This window comes from Pinus tabuliformis, chromosome 5_2, assembly GCF_031772625.1.
Source record: "Pinus tabuliformis cultivar Carrire ecotype Pingquan chromosome 5_2, CPIR1, whole genome shotgun sequence".
NCBI lineage: Eukaryota > Viridiplantae > Streptophyta > Pinopsida > Pinales > Pinaceae > Pinus > Pinus tabuliformis.
Window position 1 is genome coordinate 1,121,570,222 of NC_142306.1, and position 7,365 is coordinate 1,121,577,586.

Sequence of the window (7,365 nt, forward strand, 5' to 3'; positions counted from 1 at the left end):
TGTTTTTAGTAATCTGATATACTTACATGCTGTCCCATACTCGTTCATCAGTAGTTTTCCTTTTGTAAATCTTTGTAACAAGTTTACATCATATTTCCAGAATTGATCACATAACATTGTTCTGAGCTGTTCACTTCTGTTACAGAATTTATAAGTGGAACGTTTTAGCTACATATGGTTGGAGTGATGATCACAAGAAGATGGAATTAATGTCGTGTGTGGACTACTAGTGATTATTTCAGATTATGTGTATATATGATTGACGTTTCCTGTTTATGGTGATTTGTTGTTCCATTTGATTAAGCTGTCTACTTGTACAAAAGATTGCTCTTTCTTTGTATGTAAGTTGATGCCAAGAATTGAGAGTGTTGAACTCGCGAGATTTAGTTTCTTTACTGCCGTTCCTCTTACTGCTGTTCCATTTCTGAATTGTTGTTCCATTCTGCTTTCTTGTTGTTCCTTTTTACTTGCATTTATTGGTTTGGTGTGAGAGGAGGATCAAGGCTGTCGTGAGACACAGCAGATGCTATTATGCTCCCAGATCCATGATCCATACTCTAATTCCTTTTCCTTCATCAGTTTCTAGAGGGATGGGTTATTGCTTCCGTACCCTTGACTGATAAAATTGCCGTGTGTGATTTCTTTATGCAAAAGTAATTTAGCCATAGCTTAGCATCCGTTTACTCTTGTATTTCTTAGACCTATACTACTAAGCATTACTCTGACAAATAGCCTCAAATTGAGATACCCTTTACAATAACAAAACGCTCCCGGATTGACTTGTAATGTGAGATAACTAGAGGTGAAAAAGACCCTTGTTACAGCTCTACATCGATGTTGTTCATTCAAAATTTGTAGTCCTCGGATAGATATTTCTAATGAGGTATTGTGCGTGTCAAACAAAGATCGTATGCCAAAATTACGACCCGAGGAAGTTGATGTACCAATTTACCCAAATGGGGCCCATATTTTGGTGCTTCATCTCCTAGGGTTAGGTTTTTGGATGTTTAGGGTTTTCCATTATTTCTCAATAATAAATAGGCATTTGAGCCTCATTGTAACACAGTTCAGAGGCATGTAGCCACCACATCTCTTTTCAGAGATAAGCTACCATCGCTCGAGCTAGTCTTATTTCCATTTTGTTTGTAAGCATATTTCAATATTTGAGATTAATGAAATGAATTGTTATTCTACTGCATCTTTATATTTATAGTTATATATGTAATTTGTTGCATTCTTGTTTAAATCCGGATCATCTATGTGAAGAATGAGGTGAAGAAAAAAGTGAGGGTGGAGGTGAAGATGGAGGTGAAGGAGGAGGAGGAGGTGGAGGCTTTCTCCCATTACCACCATTACCTTTTGGATGATTAGAACTTTCTCCTTGAAACTGTTTTTTTCTCCCATTGTACAACACTTTCACCATCTCAGTCATATCAAAGAAATATTTTCTAAAATCTCTTTCATCCTCAAACATCAACTCTTTTCCTTGTCCTTCTTCATGTGCCATGACTTGTGGAGTTTGTGGCATCCTTGATCCAATTTCAGGGTTAGGTTCTTCAAGTTCTCCTTCTCCTCTTCTCAACTTAGACCTTGTAATTATTCAGAAACCTTGGAAATTCTATCAAACCTTCACAAAAACCATGCTCTGATACCAAACTGATCCAAAATAAAAAATGAAGGTTTCATGAAATAAGTTGCAAGTTGGTTTATTTATTTTAGGAAATAGATCGTGATTGCAAAAGAACTCAAACTTAAGTAAATTTTGTAGAATTTTAACAGTTAAAGATGGACAAACATGTAACATGAAACTCAACAAATTGATAACAGAGTTCACCCCTCCTGGGCTACGTCTCCAAGTCTAGCTTCCAATGGTGTCATTTTTTACTATAAGCTCAAATTCTCAATACATAATCATAAAATGTCCAATATGAAAAAATAACACTACCATTGCATCAAGAATGCCCAAAAACCCCTGTTTAGGCTCTTCTTGAGCTAAAAAAGGTTGAAAATAGAGCAATATAGGCCTCCTTTTCCAAATTGCCTTTAAATTGCTCGCCAAAAGGTTTGGCTATGCTAAAATAGAAATAAAATATCGATAGCCCAATTGGTAGGAATTGATTTTGATATCCCGCAGGTCGCGGATTCGATCCTCCATTGTCAATGGTGGTTTTTTTTATTATATTAAATCTTAAAGCAAAAAATTTGATGGGCCCTTTAGCCCCGCCAAGTTATACATCCCTGGTTTTCCGCAATACCATATTTTCTCGGTCCATGGGTGGGTTGGTACACCACATGCCCCAACTCCCACCTAATATGTCATTGGCTATATGTTGTGCCCAAATATTGTGGGCCAAGAATTCCGTCGATACCCAAACTTTTTGTAGCTTGTTCCATGTGTTAGCATATGGCATCGGGTCATTGCACCTTGGGCATAGGCAGGGTGCCACGTAATCACCCCGATACATGGCTTCATTACATGCCATAAAAATTTTGGTTGGTCTAGTCAGGAACGCACGTCAACCCAGCCCTTCCCCCAACTGCTTATCTATTATTCTTTAAATATAAATTGTCGACCCAAATAAGAACCACCTGTGGCCTATTGGTTAGGAGGTTTGTTGGTTAGTTGGAGTTTCATGGGGTCAAACCCCGTGGAGCTGGTTGGTCACCATAAAAAAAAATTAGGATTCACAGAGGGCCACATGGCCTCCCCTGATTGGGCCACGTGGCGCCCTATGATTAGGCCATGTGGCACAATAGGATGGGTCAAGATTCAACCAATATAAAGCACCCAAATGTTACCTCCTATGCATGCCACATGCCAATCTATGATTGGGTCCCATACTGCTCAGTCATCTTGTTGATGTTAGAAACATGTCAATGTATGGACTTCCATGTGGCATCTGTACCCTACATAGTGAACCCTGCATGTTGACATTTTTCACTATTTGTCAAAAACTTCATGATGTGATAACTTCCTCATACCATGGCGGATTGAGGTGATTCAAGCATTGTTGGAATTAGAACAATGAGATCTATGATCTGGCATTGGTTTCAAGAGACTTTGAGAAATTTAATTTTTGAACGTATTTTTTATACACTAGGTCACGCTGACACACTAGGAAAAATATAATTTTTGTCTAATAGCTCCTATAAATGCACTTTCAACTCAGTTAATTCTAGGATGTTCATGTGATATGGTGCCTTAAACACCAGTGTGGCCCTGAAGCTAGCTCAATTGTGAAATCAATGTCTCGTTTAGGGGGATGTCCAAGGATCTCCTTGGGAAATACATCTGTAAAATTCTAAATAATAAGCACATTTTCCAAGGTTGTTGTCTTTTCTTTAGAGTTAGTTTATCCTACTTGAACTGCAAAAATTTGATAGCCTTTTCTAATACATTTCATCAAATGTGAGGCTGAAATTTTCCTTAACGTTGCAAGCCTTACTTTCTGTCAGGCCAGGAGTAACTCCAGTTTGGCAGAAAACTGATTCGATTTATTTCATTAGGTAGATATTGTTATATACAAAGGATGTGACTGCTCAGTTCATCTCCTGATGACTGTTCACATTCCTAATTTAACTATTTACACAGATTCACCCAATTGCAGAGGATTAGGTGTCAACATTCCCCCCTTAATCTGAAGGGATGTTGGTGAGTCCAAGCATCGTTCTGAATCTTTCAAGCTTTTCTCTTCCAAGCGCTTTGGTGAAGATGTCTGCAATTTGCTCATTTGTGGAACAATGACGGAGATGGATTGTTTTGGCCTCAACATGATGTCGGATCAGATGATATTTAGTATTGATGTGCTTTGTACGATCATGGAACTTTGGGTTCTTGGCCAACTTTATTGCAGAGGTGTTGTCAATCATGAGTGGAGTTGATTGTACTTGTTTTACCTGCAAGTCTTCAAGAATTTTCCTGAGCCACACAATTTCTTTTGTTGCTTCTGCTATTGCCACGTATTCTGCTTCTGTTGTGGAATCTGCTGGAACTGATTGTTTGCGTGATCTCCAGGAGACAGCTCCTAATCCAAGACTCATAGCATATCCTGAAGTATATACCCCAGTTTCTTTGTCTCCATCGAAGTCTGAATCAGAGTATCCAATCAAGCTGAAGTCGTCCACCTGTGTATACTTGATTCCAAGGTCTTGAGTTCCCTTCAAGTACCTTAGAACCCTTTTTGCAGTAGACCAATGTCCCTCACAAGGCTTTTGCATAAACCTGGAGAGGATTCCAATAGCAAATGAAATGTCTGGTCTGGTAGTAGTGAGGTAGATGAGACTTCCTACAAGTTGTCTATACTTTGTTGCATCCTCAAATTCATTTCCTTCAATAGATGTGAGCTTTAAGTTTTGTTCCATTGGAGTAGAAAGAGGATTGCACTCTGTCATGCCAAATCTTTTTAACAAATCTCCAATGTATTTATTTCGAGAAAGAAATATGGATTTTGGATGTTGGGTTACTTCAATGCCAAGATAGTAATGAACATAGCCCAAATCAGTCATTTCAAAACTTTTCCCCAATTCCTTCTTTATGGATGCAATGTAGCTTTCATTGTTCCCTGTCAAAAGATCATCTACATATACCACAAGATATACAACTATTATGCCAACTTTCTTGACAAATAAAGTTGCATCATCAAGATCAAAATGATTGAAGTTGAGTTTCAGAAGATGCTCAGTTAGTTTTTCATACCAAGCTCGCGGTGCTTGTTTGAGGCCATGCAAGGACTTCACAAGTTTGCATACTTTATGTTCATGTCCTTTCATAGCAAATCCTTCAGGCTGGGACATCAAAACATTCTCTTTTAGATCTCCATTCAAGAAGGCAGTTTTTACATCCATTTGATGGACTTTCCAACCGTTCTGAGCTACTAGTGCAAAGAGTGTCTAGATGGTGGCCCATTTTGCTGTGGGGGCAAAAGTTTCCTCATAATCGACCCCTTCCTTCTATGCAAAACCTTTTGCCACAAGCCTAGCTTTTTGGTTGTCAAGTGAGCCATCAGCTTTGTACTTGTTCTTGTAGACCCACTTGCAGCCAATTGGTTTGGTTCCAAATGGAGGATCAACCAGCGTCCAAGTGTCGTTCTTTATGAGGGCATCATACTCCTTTTGCATCACTTCTTTCCATTCATCATGAGAAGCAGCTTCTTTAAAGGAAGTTGGTTCAAAATCTGTAGACAAGTTCAATTCACAATCATAAGAAACATCCATATCAACAGGTGAATTAGAGTCATCTACATCACCTCCATTTTGTCGGTTTGAATTTCTGGTTCCTGTTTTTCCAATTTCATCAGGATGAACACTTTCAAGTGTCTTCGTCAACCACTTTGGGGGACCTTTCTGAGATGGTCCAGGCTGCTCTGTTGATTGAGTTGGGACTGAATCAAGGTTGAGTCTCCCAATTCTATCAATTACATCACTTAAAGCATCATCCGTTGTTGGAGTGTCATGCGGGGAAGAGTGTTCTTCAGAAGAAGATTCCACATGTTGATCTAGTATAGGAATACCCCCTTCAAGATGTGGAATCTAATTATCAAATTCTTGAAATCATTTCGTTTTTGCGAATCTATCCAAGCGATCAAGTTGTCGCTCAACAACATTGTCAGTTTTGGATGATTCAAGAAAAATTACATCTCTAGATACAACAAACTTTTTATTTACTTCATCATAGAGGCGATATGCTTTGGAGGTGTTTGAATACCCCAGGAAGATACACTTACGACTTCTAGCACCAAGTTTGTTTCTATGTACCTTTGGTATCAAAGCATAACAAGTGGAACCAAAGATCCTGAGATGTTTTACCGAAGGAACATGTCCATACCATAATTCATAAGGAGTCTTGTTTCTTATAGCATTAGATGGACATCTATTCTTTATATATGCAGCACATAGAACAGCATCAACCCAAAACATTATCTTTACATTTTTGAAGAAAAGCATGGATCGTACCATATTCAAGATTGTTCTATTCATTCTTTCAGCTACACCATTCTGTTGGGGATTATAAGGCATAGTTGTTTGATGTTTGATCCCATGTCGGCGAAGATAGTTTTCAAATTCATTTGATGTATATTATTTTCCATTATCAGTGCGAATAGACCCAATATGAGATTGTGCATCATTTTCAATCCATTTATGAAAATCCTTGAATGTTTGGAAAGCATCAGATTTGTTCTTCAATAAATAAACCCAACACATTCTGGTGTAGTCATCAATAAACGTCATGATATATTTATTTCCATTTGCAGAAGAAACAGGCATTGGACCACATAAATCTGAATGAATGAGTTCAAGCTTCCTATGTGCTCTTGAATGTGAATCATGAAAAGACTGTTTGCTATGCTTTCCTAGAATGCAAGCATCACATTGCTTATGTTTCCTAGGAATTGTAGGCAAACCAACAACACCATTTTTCTTCAATAAGCGAAGACTGTCATAGTTTAAATGTCCAAATCTAGCATGCCATAATAAACTTGATGGAAGTGTACCTTCTTCATGATGAGAAATATATGAGAAATGTTGTGCATGAGCAGAGGTTCCTTGCAGTTTGAGAAGCCTTTCTTCTTCTATTCCCCTCATGACAAGTGAGTGGTCAGATGCTTTTCTTACCTCAAGCTTGCCATCAAACATATGAATAGAGTGACCTTGCTGGCGGATGTGGACCAAGGACAACAAGTTTCTTTTGAGCTGTGGGAGATATAGAACATGATCCAGAAGAAAGTCTCAAAGACCAGGCAGTTTAAGCCTGATTGTGCCAAGCCTTGATGGCTTGATTTTTGACTGATCTGCAAAGTATACCTACTCCATCAACATTGTCAGTGAAATCTTCAAAAAAATCTTTTCTATGAGTCATGTGACAGGTTGCTCTTGAATCAAGCAACCAATCATTTTTCGAAGAAGCAAGTGAAGCATTAAACAAATATTCATTTACTCCAATGTTACATTGTGCCTCAATATAGTGAGCGGATTCAGGAGCTTCACCTTTGTCTGTATCATCAGTTTTACCTTTCTGTTGGTTTCTTTTCTGCTCAATTTTGTCCCATGGTAGCTTGCATGTAGAGGCATCATGTGATCCATTTCTTTTGCAATGAATGCAGTGTAGATCTGCCTTTTCTCCTTGAGAATGTCTTCCCCCCCTGCCTCTGAAATATCTTCCTCTTCCTCTTTGTCCACCTCTTCCTCTTGTAGAATCTTGAGCAGGATGCTTTTCTTTATGAGCAAGGCACACAGTCTCTTCAGAAGATTCAGGGGTTGTCTTCTTTCCAAAAGCTTTCTCTCTTTCAGCAAACTTTTTCACAAGAGAGTCAAAGGTTATATCTTTGAGATTTCCATTTGCTTGCAAAGACTCAAGATAATTGGAGT